Below are 13,472 nucleotides of genomic sequence, written 5' to 3'. Positions count from 1 at the left end.
GGCCTAGACCCTTCTTCAGAAGAAGGGTCTAGGCCCGAAACGTCAGCCTTCCTGCTCCTCTGATGCTGCTTGGCCTGCTGTGTTCATCCAGCTCTACACCTTGTTATCCCAATGCAAAACCAGCCTGTTTTGACTGCGGGGAGGCTGCCTGACCTTGATGGTTGGTGGGAACCATCTACTTGTGCAATGTACATGGAGCCACTTGGACTTGTTTTCCATCTATTTTTCGAGGGCTGGAAAAGGACAGAAGTTATTATGAAACGGGGTTTGGCACATAACCTTGGATTCAGAACGGTGTCAGTTTCAGGGCTTTGTCCCACTCATCAGACTTTTCACCATCTGGCTAGGGATTGATGTGAGACTCACTTGTTTGTCTAGACATGTACGTATGGAGTTTAAGCTAATAGATTCATATGTGAGTTTGCATATTTCTCCTAAATGTATGTTAAATAGATTGAACTGATAAATTTGCTTCATATTGAAGTGCACGTGTCTGCTTATTTTCATCTTGATCAGACCTTAAACAATCCGTTAAGTACTTTCAGCCTTACATTACAGTCAGTGAGGTCAGTAAGGTGCCAGGAGAGAGGGACATGCCATAGGGCCAGGTCAGTGAAGGAGTGCTAAGGACATGTTGGTGTTCAGGGAGTTATTGAGTCCAGCACAGGGGAATGTGCAGACTTTTGTTGGGTCCAACCAAGGGGAAGGAGCTGTCCATTGGAAAGTTCCATCAGAAGGTGGAGGTGGCTGGCATGGGGAAGTGGAATGAGGTGTATGGTCTAACGGTGGGGTAAAGGGGAGGGACCTGATGTCAGCTCAGGCTGGGATCCAGTCAGGGTTGAGGGCTGTCAAATTTGGGATGGTGGAGGAAGGGTACAGAACGGTGAGGTGGGGTGTATCAGGTGCGGGGACCAGCAGCAGGCTAATAGGGTTTGGGTTGAGTTCTGGTCAGGGTGAAGGCAGGGGTGTTGGACGGAATAGGCTCACAGGTTTGGTTTAACAAGGAAGAGGAAGGTGGTGAAGTAGAAGGGTGGGATGTATGAGATTGAGGGGATTGTTGTTGGAGGAGGAGGAATGGTAGTGAGGGTACGTGATGAGATGAGGTGGGGGATTGAACGTAGAACATAGAACAGTACAGCACAGTACAGGCCCTTCGGCCCACATTGTGCCGAACTTTTACCCTAAACCTAAGGTCTATCTAACCTCCATCCCTACCTTATACTGTCATCCATATGCCACTCAAATAGCCGCTTAAATGCCCCTAATGAGGCCAACTCCACTACCCTCTCCGGCAATGCATTCCACGTCCCAACCACTCTCTGAGTAAAGAACCTACCTCTGACGTCTCGCCTATATCCACCTCTACTCACTTTAAAACTATGCCCCCTCATAATAGCTACTTCCACCCGAGGAAAATGTCTCTAGCTGTCTACTCTATCTATACCTCTGATCATTTTGTACACCACTATCAAGTCACCTTTCATCCTTCGTCATTCTAAAGAGAAAAGCCCTAGCTCTCTCAATCTCTCCTCGTAAGGCCTTCCCTCCATTCCAGGCAACATCCTGGTAAATCTCCTCTGCACCTTTTCCAATGCTTCCACATCTTTCCTGTAATGAGGCAACCAGAACTGGACATAATACTCCAGATGAGGCCGAACCAGGCTTTTGTATAGCTGGAGCATAACTTCACGGCTCTTGAACTCAATCCCTCTATTAATGAAAGCTAACACACCATACGCCTTCTTAACAACTCTATCCACCTGGGTGGCAGCTTTCAGGAACTGTGGACATGAACCCCAAGATCCCTCTGCTCCTCCACACTGCCAAGAATCTTTCCGTTAACCCTGCGTTCTGCTTTCAAGTTTGTCCTTCTAAAATGAATCACCTCACACTTTTCAGGGTTAAACTCCATCTGCCACTTCTTAGCCCAGCTCTGCATCCTATCAATGTCCCTTTGTAGCCTAGAACAGCCCTCCACACTGTCCTCAATGCAACCCACCTTCGTATCGTCCGCGAACTTACTAATCCACCCTTCCACTCCTACATCCAAATCATTTACAAAAATCACAAATAGAAGAGGACCAACAACAGATCCTTGTGGTACATCACTCCTAACTGCACACCATGTTGAATATCTCCCGTCCACTACCACCCTTTGTCTTCTAAGGGTCAGCCAAGTCTGAATCCAATCTGTCACATTTCCCCCTATCCCATGCCTCCTTACCTTCTGCATGAGCCTACCATGGGGAACTTTATCAAACGCCTTACTTAAATCCATGTGTACCACATCCACTGCTCTACCTTCATCCACATGTTTGGTCACCTCTAAAAGAATTCAATAAGGTTTGTGAGGCATGATCTACCCCTCACAAATCCATGCTGACTATCACGAATCAAACTGTGCCTTTCCAAGTGATCATAAATTCTATCTCTCAGAGCCCTTTCCAATAATTTGCCCACCACTGACGTAAGACTAACTGGCCTGTAATTTCTGGAGTTATCCCTGTTCCCTTTTTTGAACAAGGGAATGACGTTTGCCTCTTACCAATCTTCCGGCACTATACCCATGGACAGTGACGAGGAAAAGATCTTTGTCAAAGGCCCTGCAATCTCTTCCCTCGCTTCCCATAGAATCCTTGGATAAATCCCATCAGGCCCGGGTCTTATCTATCTTCAGCATCCTCAAAATTCCTCGCACATCTTCCTTACTAACATTGACCTCCTTTTGCCTACCAGCCTGTTTCACACTGTCCTCCTCCACAACTAAGTCCCTCTCAGTTGTGAATACCGAAGAAAAGTATTCATTAAGGACCTCTCCTATCCTTTTAGGCTCCGTGAACAAATTCCCTTTACAATCCTTGATCAGCCCTCCCCTTACTCTGGTCATTCTCTGATTGGGTACAGCAGGTCAGTTTAATAATTACCCAGGAATTACAGCAGGTTTTCAATCTTCTAACTGTTCCTGGATAACTACTAACCTTCAATGAGTCAGAACTCTCTGAAATTGCAGGTTCCAACTTCCTGGCCAATTCTCATGGAGTCTGCTGTGTTCGGAATCCTGCATAGCCCCGATCCAGAGGTCTAGTCTATGCTGCTCCACTGAATGTCTGGCTATTAGAATATTTGAGCCGTAACATTTCCGAGAATGCGAATTGGTGATTTTTTGTTTCAGAACCGTGAATGGAGTTTTGGGATGCAAAGACAAGGAATTGGTTGAGTGTCCATCATCTATATAGAGCAGTGGTGAGGCCACAGCTGGAATACTGTATGCACCTTACCTGAGGAAGGATGTTCTTGCTCTCGAGGGAATCCAGTCAAGTTTACTAAATTGATTCCTGAGATGGAAGGGTTTACGTATGAGGAGATTGAGTTGGCTAGGATTGTATTCACCTGAGTTTCGAATAGTGAGAGGGGAATCTCATAGAAACCTATAAAATTCTAACAGGACTAGATAGGTTAGATGCAGGAAGGATGTTCCCGATAGTGGGGGTGTCTGAAACTGGGGGTCATACTTTAAGAATAAGTGGTAAGCCTTTTAGGACTGAGATGAGGAGAAATTTCTTCACCCAAAGAGTGGTGAGCTTCAGGAATTCACAATCTCTAGAAAGTGTATGAGGCCAAAACACTGTGTTTTCAAGAAAGTTGAAGATATAACTCTTGTGGTTGAATGGATGTGTGGGAGGTCAGGATCAGAACTGAAGAAGGATCACTGAAGTCAAAACATTAACTCAATTTTTTTTCCCCCCAGATGCTGCCAGACCTGTTGATTTTCCCCAGTTATTTCTGCCTTTGTGTGTTTCAGATCTCCAGCATCCACTGTTCTTTGTCTTGTTGGAAGATTCTGTCTTGTAAATACTGCGAGGTTCTGGTCCATCATTGTTGGAACAATATTGTTTGTAGAAACACCTTGAGGTCTGGCCTGTGCAAATGTGATAAACCAAAGCCATGTTCACACACACATATCACTGCTATAAGAGATAACAAGTTGTAGAGCTGGATGAACACAGCAGGCCAAGCAGCATCAGAGGAGCAGGAAAGCTGATGTTTCGGGTCTAGACCCTTCTTCAGAAATGGGGGAGGGGAAGGGGATTCTGAAATAAATAGGATGAATAAAGGAGAAGATAGGTGGAAGGGAGACAGACAGGTCAAAGAGGCGGGGATGGAGCCAGTAAAGGTGAGTGTGGGTGGGGAGTTAGGGAGGGGGTAGGTCAGCCCAGGGAGGACAGACAGGCCAAGGAGGCGGGATGAGGCTGGTAGGTAGGAGATAGGGGTGGGGCTTGAGGTGGGAGGAGCGGGTAGGTGGTAGGAAGGACAGGTTAGGGAGGTGGGGACAAGCTGGGCTGGTTTTGGGATGCGGTTGCGGGTGGGGAGATTTTGAAGCTTGTGAAGTCCACATTGATGCCATATCACTGCTGTTGGAATTTAACCCACAGTGGGAGAGGCATTTGCCAAAAACATCCAGCCCTGGTAAATTCAACTGATCAGGCAGGTTGATGGGCAAGGCAAAATTGATAGGATGCCTGTGCCCATTGGCTGTGTTTCCCAAGCTTTTAGCCATTCATTCATTGAATTTCTACAATGTGGAAGCAGAACAGTTAGCCAATCAAGTCCACATCTCCCCACTGAAGAGCATCCCGCCTCGACCCAATCCCCACCACACCCCCAATCCCTGTAATCATGATTTTCTATGGCTAACCCACCTAATCAGCTCAGCCAGAAGAAATCCACGCAGAAACTGGGAGAATGTGCAAACTGTACACAGTCAGTTGCCCAAGACTGGAATTGAAACTGGGTCCCTGGTGCAGTGAAGCAGTAGTGCTAATCATTGAGCCACCGTGCTGCCCCTTCCATTCCCATTTCCATCTCCATCCTGCCCTTTCCAGTGTGCACCCACTCCACCGTACCCCCACACCTCCATTCCACCTGGACAAGGTCCTTCTCCCATTGAATTTGCTGCCCTTGTCCTTCCAGATGGTAGAATTTGTGGGTTTGGAAGGTGTTGTTAAAGGAGCTCAGTGCTCTGCATCTTCCCGATGGTATACACTACTGACACAGTTCGTAGTTGGAGGAGGGAGTGAGTGTTGAAGGTGGTGGTTGGTGTGTCGATCATGTGGGTTGCTTTGTCCTGGATGGCGCTCATTTAAACCATGCCAACCACCCCCACAGGAACATAATGAAGCATAATTTGGCATCATATCATATAAGCCAATGCAATAACAGCTTCATCCAACATGAGTATTGCCTGAAGCTTTTGTTTTTTTTATTCATTCACAGGATGAGGACCAGAATACATTGCCCATTCTAGAGGGCAGTTACAAGTTAAACACATTGCTGAGGGTCTGGAGTTACATGTTGACCAGACCAGCTAAGTATGGCAGCTACAAAAACAGGAACTGCTCAGCAGGTCTGATAACATCTGTAGAGAGAAATCAGAATTAACACTTCAGGTCCTGTGACCCTTCCTCAGAACTGGATAGCAGCTTCCTTCCATAAAGGATATTAGTGAACCAGACAGGTTTTCCCAACAACGAACAATGGTTTCCCAGTCATCATCAGATTCTTAGCTCCAGGTTTTATGTTGGTTTCAAATTCTACCATCTGACATGGCTGGATTTGAAACCAGGTCCCCAGAACATTAAGTGGGTCTTTGGATTAACTGCCCAGCATTAATACCAGTTGGCCATCATCTTCCCGTGTTTATTTTTGGTGAAAGCGTGATATCAGTCGCTGTGTGGTTGCTGAGCTAATAAAGGTCTGTTTACGTTCATGAGGGAGAATGGATTAGAAGTTTGCACTGATATGTTTAAATGAAGAAGTATTAGTCAGGCTTTTGTAGGTATAAATATCCACAATGGGCCGGTTGGCCTGACTATTTCTGTGCTTTGCTCTCAATGTCGGGTGACACTGCTGAAGACATCCAGCAATACAATCAGGACCAATTTGAAATTTTTAAAGGTGATAATAATGCTGTCACTGTAATACAGTCAAAATAAAATCAATTTCAAAATTGGTTGCGAGTGGGTAACTCCTCTACAGGATTGGATATTGATTTTAGATCTAAAAATAGATCCTGACAGAGGCAGGAGCTACCCAGCAAAGAAATTGTCAATCCCCGTATAAATCTGATAAAGCACAACTACACAAATGAAGATTCCTAAATTGATTTCTAACTTCTCATGGTCAAAAACAATGAACAAGGTTTTAAACCGGGGGCAGGAATTCAAGCCCTCACACTAAAGGTCAGGGGTGAGACATTTACTGAATGTCAGGCTGTTAAATGGATCATTCAACCAACATTAAATGAGCAAAGCTGAGATAGACAGAGTTTTAATTAATAAGGGAATCAAATGTTATAGGGAAATTAGAGTTAAGGATTATCAGATCAGCAATGATCTCATTGAATAGCAGAGTAGACTCGATGGGCTGAATGGCTGACTTCTGCTCTTATGGTCTTACATATAATTGCACTTTGATGGGTAACCGAGCAAACAGAAGGGGGAAGATGAGTTCAGGAGTATAGACCATGCCGATGCCCAGCAACCATTGATTCAGTCCGATTTGGTTGCCAAGAAGGTCATTGAACCTAAGAACAGAGGAACATTGCTGCCAATGACAGTCAAAGAAGATAAATTTGGCTTGTCAAAACCAAGCTGGAGGAAATGAAAATTGGTCCAGATCTTATTGCAGCCAATGCATTCTGGATCAAAAGAAGACACTAAAAATAGAGTGGGTAATATCAAACAAGATTGTATTCAATTGACGGAAAGCCAATGGCATTGGTTGAGGGATATGTTTTGGCCAGGATTGCTTTGTTCTGTACCACTAGAAAGTTTAGTGGCTCCTCCAAAAGATGGCACCATAGCACTCCCTCATTACCGCACCAAAACATATTTTATAATCAGTGAGAGCATACATTTAGCACTAAAGATGTATGAGAGGATGGCATTCAATGTAATTGCAAGTCATTGCTGCGAGCATTAGGGCCACATTAGATTTAATATTTATAATGGCGTTGTACATTTCAAGATGACATGATTACATGTGCACGAAGAACAAATGCCAGACTATTAAATAATAAAAGACTATGAGGATTTAATGAGTTTCTCTCTAATCCCAAACTCTTGTTCACATTTTGAAGCTCTCCTGGCATGGATTTTTATACTGTTTCTGAAGTTCAGGTCTCCTTTATCCAGCAGGTCCCTGAGGAGAAACCTGAGAGGGCTCACGAAGAGTCTGAAAGGGATTGACAGAGAAGGCAACAGCAGCAATTACTTACATTGATATGGCATATTTAATGTAAAACATCCAAAGGTGCTTCACATGGGCATTAAAAACAAAGTGTAAGTTGTACCTCCATAATCATGAGGCTTACAGATGGGAGGCTAAACGATCGACAGTTATGAGGAGAAAGTGGGCAACAAGTGCTGAGTTGGATGATCTGCCATATCTTATCGAATGGCAGACCAGGTTCGAAGGTCGAATGGCTGACTCCTGTTCCTTTATTCTATGCTTATACGCTCCTAGAATCTAACACTTTCTGGTCCAGCAGACTCGATGTGGTCCTGCACTTGCCACACTTCCTCCTTTCCCTGTGCTGGCTCTATGCTCATCTTTATTCAAATTATTTTTCTACAGTTTGTACAATTTGGCTGCCCTAAATCCTGTCCATTTGGAAAGTTGTTCATCAACCTCTATGCAACCTCTTGAACTTGCTCCATCATTCAATATGATCATGGTTGATCATTGAGCTCAATAACCCAGTCCCACCCTACTCCCGTATCCCTTGATTCCTTCAGCGACAAGAACTACATCTAACTCTTTTTTGAAAACACAATGCTTTCAACTCAACTATTTTCAATTGTTATGAATTCCTGAGGCTCACCACTTTCTGGGTGAGGAAATGTCTATTCATCTCAGTTCCTAAATGATTTACCCCTTAACCTAAAACTATGACTCTTGGTTCTGGGCTCTTCCAGCATTGGGAACATCTTCCTGCATCTAACTTGTCTAGTCCTGTTAAAATTTAATAAGTCTCTATGAGATTCCGCCCCCTCATTCTTCTAAACACTAATGAGTCCAAATCCTAGGCAAAACAACCTTATCACACATCAGAGATAGCAAGAGCTACAGATGAAGGAATTCGGCCTGAAACGCCAGCTTTCCTGATCCTCTGATGCTGCCTGGCCTGCTGTGTTCCACCAGCCCCACATTGTGTTGACTCCTCACATGCCAGTCTTGGTATCAATTTGGTAAACCCGTACTGCGCTCCCTCTAGAGCAAGAACATCCTTCCTCAGATAAGGAGACAAAAACTGCACAGAATTCCCCAGGTGTGGCTTCACCAATGCCCAGTATAATCGCAGTAAGACATGCTTGTTCCTGTACTTGAACCCTTTTGCTACAGAGGCCAACATATAAGTTTGCCTTCTCTACTGCCTCTGCAGCTGCATGCTAACTTTCAACAAGTGCTGAGCGATGACACCCTGCTTTCATTGAGCATTCCCTGTCTCAAATCACAACCATTTAAATAATAACCCACCTTCCTGTTTTTGCTACCAAATTGGAAAACATCACATTCATCCGCATTATATAGCATTTGCCATGCAAGTGTTTGGGCATTGAATACACCTGGCCTCCTGTGGCCCGCCAAGTTGTGTGATCCAGCAAATGCCCAGTTCCAAAGCTACCAGGCTTGGGAGGTACAACCTGTGTGATCCTGATCCACATGTGATATCAGGCTAGATGGCTAAACATTTGGTTAAAGAATCTGTTTCTAAAGGAGTGGTCCAGAAGTGGCAAGCAAGTTAGGAAATTGGACAGGCAGAGTGAGGATATTACACAGCCTGGGGACTCACAGTCAACAGTGTATAGCAATTTAAATTGGAAATTCATGCAAATATATTGGAGGGGTTTGGGGCCGGAACAGATTACAAGAATAAGGTGAAGTAATGCTGAGATATGAAAAATAAAAGAGCAAGTGTAAGGTTTTTACAAGGTTTATAAGATTATGAGGGGTATGGACAGAGTGGATAGGAAGCTGCATTTCCTCTTAGTTGAAGGGTCAATAACAAGGGGGTATATTTTTGAAGTGAGAAGCATGAGGTTTAGAGGGGAATTGAGGAAAATGTTTTTCACCCGGGAAGGTGTTTTGGGTCTGGAATGCACTGTCTAGGATAGTAGTGGAGGCAAGAAGCCTCACAGTTTTTAAAAAGTATTTGGATGAGCATTTGAAATATTCAAGGCCATGGGCCCAATGTGGGAAATACAGTTTTAGTGTATTTTTGGCAGTACAGACTCATGGGTTGAAGGGCCTCTTCTGTCGTGTATGTTTCTATAAATCTATGAACATTAAAAGGAAGATGCTGATTGATCAGGAGATAATGTAGGCCAGTGAGTTATGTAATGAACCTCAATGAGGAGTGATGGGAAGCCAACTTAATGTGAGCTAAGACATGGGCTACAGGGTTTTGGACAATTTGTGTTTCTGGGGGGTACAATGTGGGAGGTCAGCCAGGAGAGTATTGCATTTTCAAGTTGAAAGGTAAAGAATGGATAGTTTGAACTGAGCTGAGGTAGGGCTGAAGACAAACAAGGCCATGAAGGTAGAAATTGGCATTTGCTCTCCTGGCTCATCTATAAGGTCAGAAGCTGATCCTTATGCCAAATATGACACCATGGTCTCCAACAAACTGGCTTTATTACAAAACAGGATAAGGTGGATCTGGTAGCCACAGAGCAGGAATAAAGCCAGAAAGTGTTACATATACTCAGTAGGTCATGAGAAAAAATCAGAGTTGACATATTCGGCTGACATCCCCTCAGTGGAAGTGCTGGGTTAGCCATTTTATATTTTACAGCGGTTTTTCAGGATCCAAGGCATTTTATATTCGTGTGGGGCAACAGTTTGGGTTGCTAATGGGAAGCAAAGGCTTCTGCCTCACCATCTTTTGATCGAAAGTGTAGGGAGGGTGGGGTCATGTTTGGGTGAGATCAGAACTAATGGCAAATGAACAAGATATTCTCTAACATGGTAAATCTAATGAGAAACCCAATGCAAGCATCTTAGCTGAGAGAGAGAGTTCTGAGTGAGAGTGATAGCACGGGTGGATGTAGACAGGTGAGGGATGCAGTGAAACAGTGATAATATCACTGGCTCAGTGACCAGGAATTGTAACCTGGGGGCATGGGTTCAATTCCCACTCTGGCACTGATGGGTTTTAAACTGAATTAATAAATCTGGAACTAAAAACAAGCCTAAAGGTAAACATGACGACTTGTGTGTTGATGGGATGGCACCCTATTGTATTGATGAAGTCAGCTGCATCATGGTAGGTTGCTCCCAGTGCAATCGGTGTCCAGTCTAAAGAACCCTGTACCTTGGTGTTGGGGAAGCAGCTATGTTGGCAAAAGCTACTGCCCCAGTGACAGTACTGGCCTTGTCATGGGGAAACTAGATGAAGTGATGAGATCCGCTGCACACTGCATCAGTAAACATCCTTGATTCATTTGTGGGGCGAGGGTTGTGAGATCCCACATAGCTCCCCGATGGGATCTTTGGAAGGAGCTACGTCCATGAAAGTTTAGTGCAGCTGCCACCTTGATGGCCCACTGGGATCGGATGGCCATCCATTCCATCATGGTGGAAGTGCCACTCCAGCAGCTGGTGCAGTTCGATGACAACATCCTGGGGCACACTCAGGTTGTGGCAACATTGGAGGAAATGGCATCCAGCTCAGAAGTCTCCGACCCTCCTGTATCTCCTCTGGGTAGCTTCAGTCATGGAGCATGTTCAGTATACACAGGAAGTTGCTGTTGGTCCTGGGCTTGCTGTTCCTCCTCCATTTCTCTTTGCATTTCAGCAATGGTGATGATAATCCTTACTGTAGCTGGATCCATTGGTCACGTTCCGAATGAACGTATATGGGAAGCGTTGAAACAGAACTCCTCCTTAGTAATGTGGGCAGACAGCATTCACTTCACTCACAAATGATTGTTTAGCATTGTCCTCCAAAACAGTGGGACGAGGAGCGCTCCAACAGTGACCTTTGACACAAGATGTTATAGCAATGGATACAGCGCAAGGCATGTTGCACAGTAGGGAGTTATAGGTATTATTTCATTTGCAGAAAACTTTTCTTTTGCCCTCACCCTCACCAAAGAAAGGCATTTTAATTGCTTTCATTGAGCGGATGTTGGGACTGATTGCAGCCTAACTCCCCTGACCAGCTTGAATAATGGGTGACCAGGCTCTTGACTAAACTCTGTATGGTCCACCAACTGACTTCCTGCAAATCTCCTAGAATGGTTGCACAGGACCCACACAACCAACCATGACCCACCCCCATAGAATCACAGAATCTCTACAGTGTGGAAACAGGCCCTTCGGCCCAACAAGCCCACACTGACCCTCAGAGAATCCCATCCAGACCCATCCCCCTATAACCCATCTAATCGACACATCTCTGAACACTACGGTCAATTTAGCATGGCCAATCCACCTAGCCTGCATGTCTTTGGACTGTGGGAGGAAACCGGAGCACCCAGAGGACACCCATGCAGACACGGGGAGAACGTGCAAACTCCAAACAGACAGTGGCCTGAGGGTGGAATCGAACTTGGCGCTGTGAGGCAGCAGTGCTAACCACTGAGCCACCGTGCTAAGGTGACTGTCGTGATACAGACCCTCTGACCCTGACTACCTCACATGGCCATCTGACCGTATCTAAGCCTCAGGACTGATTTTGGAAGATGGCCTGGATTGACCGTGCCAGGAGCCCCTGACTGAAGGTCTGCCTGAGAACAGCTCCACTTTAGACTTTGAGACATGGCATTTGGTCTATCATCCTGTATAGTGCCATATTACAACATACCCACCCCGTTGACTGAATATGGCTGCCAACTACGAAAGGCTGCCTGGCTTTTTATCTGTGCTAAAAGACAAGGCAAGGCAGAAGTAGTGTGAATCTTTAAGCTTTGGCTGTGGAGACTAAATGCATTGGATAAATCAATGCAAGTCAGAGATGCTGCGAACATCCAAATCAGTGGAAAGTGCATGAATGTTAAGAGAGTGAGTGAGGAGCTTTGAGATGCACACTGGTCAAATCCATGAGGTAACTACTGTCCCTGTGTGCAAAGTGTTCTTGCAGTAGAATTCCAATGAAAGATGGCAGTGTGCTCCAAAGTGTAAGACTGAAGGGCTGAACTGTATTGTAAGTGTGACCATGAGGGGGTGAGTGCTATGAGGGTGCAGAGAGACAGGTGCATGTATGATACGAACCTTGTGGATAAGGATGGCACATAGTCACTGCCCATGGAACGTATCCTGAGATGTTGGAATTGCTGTCCAGGATAGAGATCTGGAGGATCACATGTTGGAATTGGGTTGACAGGTATCCATTCTGACACACATTGTTGGGACTTGCTGCAGTCTTGTTTTTGTCCAGTGCATAGGAGAACAGAAACTTCCATATCCATGAAGCAAGATGAGATAACAATGGATACTAATGCATGCAAATCGAAGCAATTGGGCATTTCGCCACTCATGACAAAAGTCAAAATCCTAATTTTCTGATCTTGCGATATTTTCCCAATTGACCTACCATTGCCCAAATTGCACAGGGGCTGGGCAGATCCTGCTCACATTTCAGGTCAGTGACCTGATCTAGAAGAAGCATGCAGAGGAATCTGGGTGACCTTGCTAACAATTCATAGAAAGTTAAAATGAAGGTACAACAAGCAATGCAGAAAGGAAATGTAATGTCAACTTTATTGCAGATGGATTGGATTCTATAAGTAAAAATGTGTTACTATTATTCTTTCAGGCTTTGATGAGTTCACAACTGGAAAATTGTGTACAGTTTTAGTTTTGTAACTAATCAAGGAGTATGCTTGTCTTTTGTGGAGTACGCTAACGGTTCATTAGACCAGATTCTGGCGTGAGAGGCTTGTCCTATGAGGAAAGATTGAGTAGACTAGACCTGTACTCCCAGAATAAGATGGAGTGAAACATATAAAAACCTTCAGCGTTTTGACAGAATAGATGCCAGAGGGATATTTCCACTAGCTGAGCCATCTAGAACTAGGGAGTTTATAGTCAATGATTGAGGAATCAGTCATTTGGATTGGGATGAGGACAAACTTGTTTTCTCGGAAAGGTGTGAACCTTTGGAATTCCCTACCTAGAGAGCAGTGAATGCTTGGTCAATGAGTATACTCAACAAAGAGCTCCAACACCATGGCTCAGTGGTTAGCACTGCTGCTCCACAGTACCAGAGATGCTGGTTCAATTCCTCCCTCAGGTGACTGTCTGTGTGCAGTTTGCACACTCTCTCTGCAGCTTTGTGGGTTTTGCTGCATGTTCCAGTTTCCTCCCACAGTCCAAAGATGTGCAGATTAGATGGATTAGCAATGGGAAATACAGGGATGGCATGTGTCCGGCTAGGATGCTCTGCGGAGGGCTGGTATGGACTCATG

Source organism: Rhincodon typus, chromosome 6 (assembly GCF_021869965.1).
Source record: "Rhincodon typus isolate 14 chromosome 6, sRhiTyp1.1, whole genome shotgun sequence".
In the NCBI taxonomy this organism is placed as follows: Eukaryota; Metazoa; Chordata; class Chondrichthyes; order Orectolobiformes; family Rhincodontidae; genus Rhincodon; species Rhincodon typus.
Note: the sequence above shows the minus strand (reverse complement) of the source record.